The sequence below is a fragment of the Neofelis nebulosa genome, chromosome 2 (genome assembly GCF_028018385.1).
Source record: "Neofelis nebulosa isolate mNeoNeb1 chromosome 2, mNeoNeb1.pri, whole genome shotgun sequence".
In the NCBI taxonomy this organism is placed as follows: Eukaryota; Metazoa; Chordata; class Mammalia; order Carnivora; family Felidae; genus Neofelis; species Neofelis nebulosa.
Window position 1 is genome coordinate 206,902,301 of NC_080783.1, and position 13,599 is coordinate 206,915,899.

General features: G+C 40.8%; 1 protein-coding gene and 1 pseudogene across 2 annotated transcripts in view; one reads left to right on the forward strand and one right to left on the reverse strand.

Annotated features, from left to right (window-relative positions):
- EIF4G3 (eukaryotic translation initiation factor 4 gamma 3) overlaps positions 1-13,599 on the forward strand; it is a 320,627-nt gene that overhangs the window by 60,971 nt on the left and 246,057 nt on the right. The gene's annotated exons all lie outside the window — the stretch shown is intronic.
- LOC131505335 (peptidyl-prolyl cis-trans isomerase D-like) lies at positions 10,871-12,165 on the reverse strand (annotated as a pseudogene).

Sequence of the window (13,599 nt, forward strand, 5' to 3'; positions counted from 1 at the left end):
TGACTGAGCCAGCCAGGTGCCCCAACGTTTTTTTTTCTTTTTTGTGTTTTACTTATTTTTAAGAGAGCGCGCAAGTGGGGAAGGGGCAGAGAGAGAAGGGGACAGAGGATCCTAAGTGGGCTTTCTACTGATAGCAAGCCTGATGTGGGGCCTGGACCCATAAACCGTGAGATCATGACCTGAGTCTAAGTCAGACACTCAACTGACTGAGCCACCCAGGCACCCCCAAGATTTTCGTTTATAACCTGAAAGGAATTGGTGTCTTATGCCGGTTGTAGCTTCATAGATAATTTTACAGTGGGTTATCAATCAAATTTTATTAAACTGTGACAGCTTCTTTCACTAACCTTCCTTCAGTTCATTAAGTTATGGCAGTGAGGAACATGGTTATGGTCCACACCCTGAGGGTTTACTGTTTTCACAGTATATTAAGTATAGTATACTGGAATTGAATTGTGAGGTCACTGTTGTGAGCTTGTGTTAAACATTGAACTGTTGCCTTCATTAGAGAACCTCCTTTGGTTATTTGGCGTTTTCAAAAACATTGGAGCAAAAAAAAAAAAAAGTCTTTCTTAATTTGAACTTTTCTGATGCCTCTTCAAGTAAAGGGAGGGGATTTTTATTACTGGAGTCCAAATTGGAAGCCAAAAGACCTTATTTCCTCTGTAGTTTTCTGAATGAACTGGATTTTAAGGATCAGTGTGAAATAGAAATGCAGTTCCTAGACTTTTGTTTAGGAGTAAAGCAAGATGTAGTGTAGTCAGGGCACATGAGTCCTTGCTGGTCTGTGTTAATAGACAAAGACTGGGTAACTGCACGCTTGGAAGCTTTTCTGTGCCTTTGCAGCCTTCATCCTTATTGTACCCAGGCAGCTGAGGAGACATCCCCTAAAGAGGCAGAACTCCCATCCTCCCTCTTCTCCTGCCCCTACCCCCCTTTTTTTTTTAACTATATACTGGGACATTCAATGGTCCTGCATTGACCAGAAAGACAAAGAGTGCTTTCATACTCTGGGGAGCTTAGCTCTAGCCGGTGTGCTGGGCCTTTGTTAGGGCTTGCACTAGGCCTTTTCTTTCACCACCCCCAGTCTCATTGTTCCTACTTTGCAGCAGCAACAGGATCAGTTTTAGAATTTTACCTCCTTACTTGAAAATAAATAGTTACAAAAGAAAAATCCAGTATCTTGTAATGAAAAACGCAAAGAAAAGCGAAGTTTCATTTCCTCTGGTGATTTTTTTTTTTTTATAAAGTGCCATTACAGCCTGAGTGCCATTGTTCAAGACTTGATCTTGTTGAAATTATTCTTTGTCATTTCAAAAGTCAAAATGAACTTTTTTGTATGGCTGTATCCCGTCTGACTCATTGTTGATGCTTGATATTTATTCATGAAATATAGACCAGAATCTTTTTCACTAATGTCAAATGGCTTTTAAATTACTCAGTGTTTTTATGTTTTATTAGATAACATGAAGTCAAGAATTTAGACAGTTACATGGATTATTCAAAGAATGACTCTTGTGCTAGTTAACAGGAAAAAGTTGATAGTGTTGCCTTTGTCCTACATTTTACTTCTATAAAAGTAAACCGTCAATGTGAAATAAGCGAAAGTTATTTTTAAAACATTGCTTTTGGATGTGGAAACTTTATCATATAGCTGGAGCATACTTCACAATTTTATTTATTTATTTATTTATTTATTTATTTAACGTTCATTTATTTTGTGTGAGAGAGAGAGAGCTCAAGTGGGAGGGGCGAGGCAGGGAGAGAGAGAGAGAGCCGGGGGGGGGGGGGGGTGGGGGGTGGGGGGGTGGTGGGAATGAGTCCCAAGCTCAGAGCCAGATGAGGGGCTCAAACCCATGAACCGTGTGATCATGACCTGAGCCAAAATCCGAGAGTCAGATGTTTAACTGGTTGAGCCACCCAGGTGTCCCTTTGTTTATTTTTGAGAGAGAGAGAGAGAGCGCGAGAGCGCGCACGCCCATGAGTGGGGGAGGGGCAGAGAGAAGGGGACAGGATCTAAATTGGGCTCTGCGCTGACAGCAGCTAGCCCAATGTGGGGTGGAACTCCTGAACTGTGAGATCATGACCTGAGCCCAAGTCGGACACTCAACCAACAGAGCCACCCAAGTGCCCCTGTTATAGTTATATTCTTGAGAGATTTTGGAGGATTTTATTGAATCCTGTCTTTTCATTGGTGTTCTGTGAAAGTTTATGATTTTTTATTTCCTTATCTGTCACAAATTTTCCTCGTAGACAAGTCATTTGTTAAGGTAAACTTAGTGTCGCAATTCATTACACTTGACACTATACAGTGTCTGGTAGAAAATATTTGTGAGCATTTTAAGTTCTGTTTAATAATCTCAGTATTAAATACATGTACTAGATGTTTAGGTGGTAAGGCTGGGTAGTCACATACCCTACAGAGGAAATGTAATCTATAACATGGTGAAAACTTCTTCACAGTTAATGTTAGTTAAGTTGTTATATAAATATTTGGTTGAACTCTGAGGGAAAATCTCTTTTATTTTGTCATTGGTTCAGCTGCTATTCTGATTTTTATGCTAGAACAAGGAATTGCTCTTGGAGGTCTTAGTATTCGCAGTGGCTTATTGCTTCTAACATATACCAGGCACTGGGTTAAATGTCTTAAATAAATCCTTTAAACTGTTTATCGACTCTACCAAGTAGGTACTATTATTGTCCTCATTTTCCAGGTGAAGACCTGTATTAAAGATGTTAAACGTTGGGCACCTGGGTGGCTCAGTTGGTTGAGTGTCCGACTTCAGCTCAGGTCATGATATTGTAGTTCGTGAGTTTCGAGCCCTGCATCAGGCTTGCTGCTCTCAGAGCATTGCCTGCTTCACATATTCTGTCCCCGACTCTCTTTTGCCCCTTCCCCACTCATGCTCGCTCGCTCACTCTCTCTCAAAAATAAAACATGAAAAAAAAAAGATGTTAAGTGTAACACCCCCAGAAATCACACAGGTAATAAATAAAAGAACTGGAATGCTAAAATCAAATTGGTACTTTAGACTGTGATGCGAATAAACTGCCTTCTGAGTTTAGTGGTTTTTTTTTTCTTTTTATGTTTGTTTGTTTTTGAGGGGAGGACAGAGGATCTGAAGCAGATTTCTGTGCTGACAGCAGCAAGCCCAATGTGGGGCTTGAACTTGAACTCGAGCTCACAAATCATGAGATCGTGACCTGAGCCCAAATCGGATGCTCAAGCGACGGAGCCACCCAGGCGCCCCTTGAGTTAAAGAGTTTTTAGAACTGTTGTCATAAACCTCTTTGACATATTCCGAACTGATCTATTTCAGTTAAATTCTGGGTTTCAAATTGAAGTATGTTCAAGTTCTTTGAAACCTGGTGTTGGCTGAAATTGTTGGTTCTAGTTTATAGATTAAAGGGCTTTGTGTGGATTGCTTGTGGTTCAACTCTGAGCTCTTGGACTGAATTGGAGCCACTGGCTTGGTCTGTCCCAGTTGCTGTACCCATTCCAGACAGTCATCTCTTGAGGGATAAGTGTTGAGCTACTTAAACCTGAAGCTAGAGGAAAAGAAAAGAGGTTCGGGAGAAGGGAAGAGCAAAGAGTCTTCGTTTTTCTAGTGTTTTGAACTGTGCTGATGAGTTAGATCCTATTAGAAGGTCCTACAATGTTAGATCCTAAGGATGAGGTGAAGAAGGAGAATTACATGACTGTGGGCTGAGGCCTAGATGGAATGGGTATGCTGGGGAAGCAGTAGAAAAGGCTGCCATTGCTACATTTATTTTAGCATTTTACTAGGGCTAACAGAATGCGTTCCAGCATAAATACCAGTTTATTCTTTTTTTTTTCCCCAGAAAGAACATTAATGACTAATCATATTTCATTTCTCAAATGCACAGTAGTTCTCTGTCAGTATGAATGAAAAGCCCTTTGGATTTTTTTCATGACTCCATTTGATGACCATTTTTGCATGAATTTAGCATAACTACACTTAATGGGTTTCTCTGGTGCCCTTACTTACTGGAAGCACTGTGCTTCTGGCCTGCTTACCTAGATTTACAATGCTCTAGGACTTGTCTTATGGACAGTAATACTGTTGAAATTCTGCTCTTGGCATCAGGGGGCCCTGTGTGAGTGTGGTTTTCTTAGGGTATGCTATATAGAAGCAGAGGAGAGGTCAGAACTATTTTAATAATTGTTCTGAGATACTTTTTTGCCTTTTTCACTTAATATTGACATTTTCGTGATGGTGCAGAATCACTTGTGGGTGAAACTGCTGGCGCCTTAGTGTGAATCGAGGTAGTGCTACCAAACTGTACTGGTAATGATTGTGTTCTTCACCAACACACATTCTGGAAAAGAAAGAAAAGGCACCAGTTTCACTTAATGTCTTTTTTGTTTGTTTCTTTTACTTCACATCTTTCATGAAACAGTAAAACTTACTCAGTTTATTAAGTCTTGACCTTTCAGTATACATCTTCATAATATTCTGTGTGATGGAATGGGTGGCATGTTACATAGTTGTTCAGTGGTGGTTTTATCCTGAAAAGTTAAGAGTTGTAGGCAGAACTAATCACTTTTTTTGATGAAGTTTTTTATTTTAATTCCAGTATAGCTAACAAATAAAGTGTTACATCAGTTTCAGTAACCACTTTTATATGTAACACCATTTTGTTTTAAGTGTTTTTTAATTATTTTTGAGCAAAAGACAGAGTGCAAGCAGGTGAGGGGCAGAGACAGCGGGGGACACAGAATCCGAAGCAGGCTCCAGGCTCTGAGCTGTCAGCACAGAGCCCGATGCAGGGATCGAACCCATGACCCGTGAGATCATGACCTGAGCCCAAGTCAGACGCTCAGCCGACTGAGCCACCCAGGCACCCCTATGTAACACCATTTTTACTTGAAAGAATGACCAACTGTATTCAGACTTGGATATTTAGCAGACATATTTTCAGAAATCAATGAGTGTGCTTGTCGCTTTAAGGCAGACTGTTGCCAATAATAAAGTTACAGGTTTGAAGTGAAGATTAGAATATTGAAAACTTGTATGTGCCATCATGAATTTGACAGCTTCCCAAAGCTTAATAAACTTTACTGGTGAAATCAGGTTTGGTTTTTAATACTACACCATTTGGAAAATCTGGCTAACTTAATGCACCGATATTTCCCAGGTGATTAATGCATATGTTACAAAGTTATGCATAGGTGAAAGATCCACTTAAAATGCAATGTAGGGCCGCGTGAATGGCTTAGTCGATTAAGCGTCTGACTCTTGAAGTTGGTTCAGGTCATGATCTCACAGTTAATGGGATTGAGCCCTGCTTCGAGCTCTGCTCTGACAGAGCGAGCCTGCTTGGAATTTTCTCTTTCCCTCTGTCTCTGCCCCTTCCCTGCTTGTGCTCGCGCTCTCTCTCTCTCTCTCTCTCTTTCTTTCTCTCTTTCTCTCTCTCTCAAAATAAACTTAGTAAAAAAAAAAAAGAGTTTCTTATAAAAAATGCAGTATAGAACAATTACTATAACTGTAAACTTAATACAGTTTCAGATTTGGGGTGCCTGGGTGGCTCAGTCGGTTAAGCATCTGACTCTTGATTTCAGCTCAGGTCATGATCTCGAGGTTCATGGGATCAAGCCCTGCATTGGGCTCCATGCTAACAGTGCAGAGCCTGCTTGGGATTCCCTTTCTTTCTCCCTCCTCAACTCATTCTCTCTCTCTCTCTCTCTCTCTCTCAAAATAAGCTTTAAAAAAAAGTCTCATTTTTAAAAATAAATTTTGAAAAAGTTTTTTATTTATTTTTGAGAGAGTGCCTGTGCATGGGAGAGGGGAGGGGCAGAGAGAGGGGGAGAGGGAGGATCTGAAGCAGGCTCTGCGCTGACAGCAGAGCTGCACTGAACTACACTACATTCAGCTTCTCTGGTCCCTCCACGTTAAGTGATGGTATCACTCCCCTCTCAGTAATGACAAGCAAACGACAGTCCTACACGTGTACAAAGAACCCCTCTCCCCAAGGAGATAGAGCAAATCTCACACACAGCAACCAACTCATTTACTATTAGACACTGCCTAATAGTGTGTGGGACTCAAACCCACAAACCTCAAGATCATGAACTGAGCTGAAGTCCAATGCTTAACCGACCAAGCCACCCAGGCGCCTAACAGAAGTCTCTTTTAAAAAAGGTGTGATGGGGCGCCTGGGTGGCGCAGTCGGTTGGGCGTCCGACTTCAGCCAGGTCACGATCTCGCGGTCCGTGAGTTCGAGCCCCGCGTCAGGCTCTGGGCTGATGGCTCGGAGCCTGGAGCCTGTTTCCGATTCTGTGTCTCCCTCTCTCTCTGCCCCTCCCCCGTTCATGCTCTGTCTCTCTCTGTCCCAAAAATAAATTAAAAACGTTGGAAAAAAAAAAATTTATTAAAAAATAAATAAATAAATAAAAAAGGTGTGATATCAGATATTACCATACTGTGTTTCAGTAAGTCCAGCGCAGTCACTTTTTCTTCCAGGTTGTACTTCTTCCCTGTTTGAGCATTGGACAATTCAACATTATTTAGAAGCCAGGTTATACAACAAACAGGTACTTCAACATTAGAGCCATACTTTGAGAACCAAACATATTAGTCAGTTTCGATCGCAGATCTCATGCGGACTCTGGAGCATATGTTCCTTGAGGGGAAAGGCAAGAGTCAGCATTACGCACATTTTCCTGTATTTCTGTTCCCCTCTGCCCTCCCTGTGGCTTGGTTGAATTTGTGTAAGTTAAATGTGGGAATGACAAGACTCTATATCTCTATAAATATATGCTTTCATCCATACATATTGTATTTATTTATATATGCTAAGAAACTTGGTAGCTCTGCTAATTTCCATGGCCTCAATTCTAAAAGGAATGTTTTTCATGTTCTTTAAATAGAAGTTACTTAAATATGAATTAAAAATAATTTGTCACTTTCACATAGTCTATCTTGAACTCATGTCTTCTTCCAATTAAGTTGTGCAGTAACTATTATGATGAAATGATATATTTGGGGCAAAGCGAATTCTAGATAGCAGCATAGATGCTTTATACATATTTATACAAGTGAAAAGTATCAACGTTTCTGTTAATTTTATGTTCACCAAGCCTGTGATAAGCATCTTTTAGCTTATTTTGCAATATTGTGGGACCTTACGGACTGCCAGTCTTTGTCATATTTGCTCATGTACTTTCATTTAAATATTCTATATGTATTTTATTTGATGTAAGCCTCCTCAAGCCCATGGTGGATAAAGCAAGGAATAAATAAGATAAAATAACGGGAAAACAAACTACCATAGCCAGAGTTGGAAAAAAAAAATGAGAGAGAGAAAATAAAAGCCTTGTTGCAGTTTTTATTATTTTATTTTGTTTTGTTTTGTTTTATTTTAGTTTATTTGGTGTGAGAGAGTGTGAGCAGGGGAGGGGCAGAGAGAGAAGGATAGGGAGAGAATCCCAGGCAGGCTCCAGCTCTGTCAGTGCAGAGCCCAACATGGGGCTGTAACTCACAAACCACAAACCCTGAGATCATGACCTGAGCCAAAGTCAAGAGTCTGATCGACTAAGCCATCCAGGTGCCCCTTGTTCCTGTTCTTAAAAGAAAGGTGATACAAATTTGTTTTTTTAATGTATTTATGAATTTACATTTGTACTTGTATTTAAGCCTTTATGTTCATAAATTCATAATAAAATGAAATATTTGCCTTATTAAACTTAATAGTGAGTAACACTGGACGGCTATAATGGAGTAATAAATGACAGCAAGCTGTATCAGCCTTTTCTTCCCTCCTCCACTCTCCAATAATCTTACTAATGACCAGTGAAATAGACAAAGGTAGAAAAAGTTATATCTATATATGTGTTAAACTGTGGGTGTCTGGCTGGCTCAGTTGGTAGAGCAGGTGACTCTTGGGGTTGTGAGTTCAAGCCCCTCGTTGGGTGTAGAGATTACTTAAACATAAAATTAGGGGCACCTGGGTGGCTCATTTGGTTAAGCATCCGGCTTCGGCTCAGGTCAGATCTCAAGGTTTGCGAGTTCGAGCCCTGCATCGGGGTCTGTGCTGACGATCCTGCTTTCGATTCTGAGTCTTGTCTCTCTCTGCCCCTCCCCCACTCATGCTCTGTCTCTGTCTCTCACAAATGAATAAACATTTAAAAAGTAAAAAATAAAATTAAAAAATCTTAAAAAACAATTACTATGTTTGTAAACCAGATAATATATCTAAGTAAATTAGGTAATCACTTCCTGAGCAACAGATTGCACATGTATTCTGTAGAACCAGGATTATTTTAGATCTCAGACACAGCTGTTACTGGAAATGTGGTTTCTTGGGGTGCCTCGGTAACTCAGTTAAGCATCCAATCCTTAATTTTGGCTCAGGTCATGATCTCATGGTCATGAGGTTGAGCTGGTGTTAGGCTCTTCACTGAGCCTGCTTTTTGTTTGTTTGTTTGTTTGTTTGTTTTGAGAAAGTGTGTGTGCAGGTGATGCATTGGGTGCCGGGTGGCGGTGGTGGTAGGGCGAATGAGTCCTTTTTTTTTTTTAACACTCATTTTTGAGAGATGGGGAGAGACAGGATATGAGTGGGGGAAGGGCAAAGAGAGAGGGAGACACAGGATCTGAAGCAGGCTCCAGGATCTGAGCTGTCAGCACAGAGCCTGATGCAGGGCTTGAACCCACAGACTGCGAGATCGTGACCTGAGCTGAAGTTGAACGCTTAACCTATGGAGCCACCTAGACACCCCAGAGAATGAATCTTAAGCAGACTCCATTTCTAGCACAAAGCCTACACGGTCAGAACCGTGAGATCATGACCAGAGCCAAAATCAAGAGTCAGGCTGTTAACCCACTGATCCACATTGGTGTTCCCCTTATTATTTACTGTTAAGGTCCGTGTTAACTTTTCTCTACCTAAATATCTAGGAACCTACTTGAGGGGTCAAAGTGAACCTTGACACTTAAAACCTAAGTCAGAAAAACTTAAATAACTTACTATAGCTGTATATATAGCTGAATAAAACTCAGTATAACTTTACTTTTATCCAGTCTCCTTTCCTTAGCAGTCAGAAAATACTGATTCCCCCCCCACTTTAAAAAAATTAAAAAACATTTTTTGTGCCTTGTATGTATATGTATGTATAGCTGTAGTAATGCATAACACTAATGGTATCACTTGTTTCATCAATAAAATTTTGTACATTTGACAAACACATTGAGAGTATAGCTGTTTTGTGGAGTGCCCTGCAGCCTCAGAACTCAGATTCTCTTACTAACAAGACTTGTGACCATAAACACATAAAAATGAGAGAGAGAGGAAGCAGGGGAGAGGGGCAGAGAATTTTATTTATTTATTTAAATTGCTTTTTAATGTTTATTCATTTTTGAGAAAGAGACAGCGTGTGAGTGGGGGAGAGGCAGAGAAAGAGACACACACAGAATGTGGAAGGCTCCAGGCTCTGAGCTGTCAGCACAGGGCCCGATGCACTCGAACTCTCAGACTGTGAGATCATGACCTGAGCCGAAGTCAGATGCTTAACCAACTGAGCCACTCATGCACCCCTATTTATTTATTTTTATTTTATTATTTTTTTTACAAGATGCTTTTTTATTTTTTTAACTTATTTGTTTTGAGAGAGAGAGCGAGCGAGCAGGGGAGGGGCAGAGAGAGAGACAGAGAGACAGAGAATCCCAAGCAGGTTCCACACTGTTAGTGTATAGCCTGATGAGGAGCGGGCTTGAACTCACAAGCCCTGAGATCATGACCTGAGCTGAAACCAAGAGTCAGTCGCTTAACCAACTCAGCCAGCCAGGTGCCCCGAGAGAGAATTTTAAACAGGCTCCCTGCTCAGCGCGGAGCTGGACTTGGAGCTTGATTCCACGACCCTGGGATTATGACCTGAGTAGAAATCAAGAGTTAGACACACAGCCCTCTGAGCCACCCAGGTGCCCCTCACAATTAGTTTTTTTTTAAGTAACCATTATGATAGCTAACATTTATAGAGTTTTACTGTATGCCAGAATAGTTTATTTATTCATATATATTTTTCTAAGTTTGTTTATTTGATAGAGCATGTGTGCACATGAGTGGGAGGGGCAGAGAGGAGAGAGAATCCCAAGCAGGCTCTGCCCTGTCAGTGCAGAGCCCAACCTGGGGCTTTATCCCCTGTCCCTGGGATCACGACCTGAGCCAAAACCAAGAGTAGGACACTTAACAGACTGAGCCACCCAGAGGCCCCTTCCCCCTTTTTAATGCTGAGGTGGTTTTTATTATAACAATGGCTAAGTATAACAGCCTGTGTGGTCTGAAACTTGATTCTCAGGACTTTCTGGAGGGCCTGTGTTGGTTATCTTTGTCCAGGTGTGTCAGCAGTAAGAGTGTAAAGAGAGTGTTCTGGACTCAATGTTCACTCCCATGAGTAGTGGTGTGGCCCTTGGTACCACTGCATCTGTTGGTTTTCGTCCCACCTCAGTGGCTACAGGTACGGTCCTTTGCTGATCTATCCTGTGTCTCACCCTCAGGTCTGAGGTCCTTTGCCTCCTTTCTTTCTATTGGGTTTAAAGATTATTTTCATGTTAATGAACTTTGAAAGTTTTGTATCTTTGGGTCAGAGTTTTAGCCCTAATTACATATTCATATATCTAATTTTTGTTATTGTGTCTCCTGACATTTCCAGTAGGCATTTCAGTACTCTTAATTTCCTTTTCATCCCTACTTCAACCTGTTCCTTCCCGGTTTTGGTAAATAGTACCACTGTCTATGTCACTGCTCAAGATAAAGCACCTATAAGCCATTTTTTTGTTTATTCTTTTCCTTCACCCGTCTACTTTTATTATCTATCTATCTATCTATCTATCTATTTATTTATTTATTTATTTTTTATTTTGTAACACCGTTTTATTAAGAGTGAACCCTTTTCAGTATTCCTAAACTGTAAACAATGAGAAACCGAAGTATCAAAGGAAACACATCAGGGATCATCTATAACCGACAGAAACCTTTAAATTTTCTTATTGCCTTTATACAATCAATGCATATGTAAGTAAAACTGAATTCCTTATTAGGCAAACATTTTTGCATATGCTGCTTCTCTTTATCTTTCTGTGCCTTTATCTTTTGTTTGACTTTCAGCAATTCTGCCTGGATAGCTTTATCTTCTGGTGCTATCTCCTGAGCTTTCTTAAGATCAGCCAAAGCTTGATCGTATTCTTTTAATCCTTGCCATCCTTGAGCTCTACGGTACAATGCTTTCGTATTTGATGGGTCTATTTCAAGAGCCTCCAAACAACTGTCAATTGCTCCCTGCCAATTTGACATCTTCAGTTTACAAGCACCAATATTCAGCACGCAGCTTAAAGCTATAGGTTGCAGCTTCAATCTGTCTGCTTTCTCAATAACAGCCTTTGAACCTTCCACGTATCTTAAAACTTTTGTATATTTTTTAATGGCCATCTCCCAATTCTGGGATTTGAAAAAAGTATTTCCAATATTTTTTAAGTCTTCTGTTATTAGTAAAATTTTATCTACATCTTTTAAATCTATATCTGCATCCTTAGGGAAATCTGGATGACTGTCACCAGAGCCATCTTTTGGGAATATGCCCCAATCATCCCCTTCCTTCAATTCTCCGCATTCTGCAATAACGCACAATTTGGCAGGTTTTTCACCTTTCACTTCTACGTTTTCCAGTATCCTTGCCACACCCATTCCTTTAATTACTTGACCAAATACCACATGTTTCCCATCCAAATGAGGAGTCGGAACTGTTGTGATAAAGAAGTGAGAACCATTTGTATTGCAGCCTGCGTTTGCCATGCTCAATAAACCTTCCTGGTCATGCTTATAATAGAAATTTTCATCTTCAAATTTTTCACCATAAATACTTTCTCCGCCTGTCCCATTTTGGTTTGAGAAGTCTCCACCCTGAATCATAAATTTCTTAATAATTCGATGGAAAGGACATCCTTTGAAATGGAGAGGTTTCCCAGTGGTGGGTCCAATGCCTTTTTCTCCTGTACACAATGCACGAAAATTTTCTGCAGTTTTCGGTACAATATCTGCAAACAATTCTAAGACAATTCGACCAACTCGCTCCCCTCCGATGTCCACGTCAAAGAAGACTCAGGGGTTACTGGGGTTGGAGGGCTTAGTCTGGGGGGACGGGTGAGACATACTGAATTGCAGATGCGCTTGGGAGCGAACCCTATTATTTATTTTAGAGAGAGAGAGTGTGTGAGCAGGGCGGAGAGGCAGAGGGAGAGAATCTTAAGCCAACTCTGCTGTCAGCACGCAACCTAATGCGGGCTCCATCCCAATACCGTGGGATCATGACCTCAGCTGAAATCAAGAGTGGGACATTCAGGGGCGCCTGGGTGGCTCAGTTGGTTAAGCGTCCAGCCTTGGCTCAGGTCATAATTTCATGGTTTATGGGTTTGAGCCTCATGTCAGGCTCTGTGCTGACAGCTCAGAGCCTGGGGCCTGCTTCAGATTGTGTGTCTCCTTCTCTCCCTGCCCCTCCCCTGCCCATTCTCATTCTCTCTCTCTCTCTCTCTCTCTCTCTCTCTCTCTCTCCCCCCCCCTTCCTCCCTCCCTCTCTCTCTCTCAGAAATAAACATTTAAAAAAAAAAGAGTGGGACATTGAATTGACCAAGCCACCTAGGCGCCCCTGCCATGATTCTTTTTAAGCCTAAGTTCTAGTAGAATTTCAGAACATTGCAATTATGATCTCATCTTCATATTACATTTTAAAAATGCTCTACCAGTTCAGGTAAATGTCACCTCCTTGAAAATTTTAGAGTTCTACCTATTAACAGCTTGTAGCCAGCAGTGGAATGTCTAGTGAAGGCTGACTTTTGTTGTATGTGAGTGACTAGCTCATTCAGTTCTTTTTTGGAGAATGACTTTTAAAATCTGTCAAATGTGTATTCCCTACCAATTATTATCTGGATCCATATCCAGAGGAATCTGGCATATCAGCATATTTTATTTGGTTATTATCTAAGGCCATTTGAGTGATTCAGATGTAGGATACAAATGGAATTGCTAACTGCATTTCATCTTTTTTTTTTTTTTTTTTTTTTTTGAGAAAGACAGCATGAATAGGGTAGGGACAGAGGAAGAGGGAGAAAGAGAATCTCAAGCAGGCTCTGTGCTGCTAGCACAGAGTCCCATGCTGGGCTCAAGCTCACGAAGCCACGAGATCATGACCTGAGCCGAAACCAAGAGTCTCACGCTTAACCATCTGAGCCACCCTGGCGCTCCTGCCCTTCATCATTCTTAATGAAATTTCTTCAAGGTAGACATTTTTGAAGGAAGAGGTCTACTTTGTTGCCTTCTGCCTTTTCTTTGTCACATGGATTGTTTTAATCTGAATTGTGTGTTAGTATAACACTTAAATATTTGTCTTAGAATTAAAAACTTGAGAACTAAAAACTTTGAAATTTTGAAATTGTGAAATTTGAAATTTGTGAGTATATTCATTTTTCATATGTGTATCTTTTTGTCTCATAGAAAGTTTGTATTTTTGTCTTGAGTAGAAGGATTAACAGCATGGTCAGCAGCTATATTCTTTCACAATATTGATCCTTGCCCCCCCCCCACCCCCCA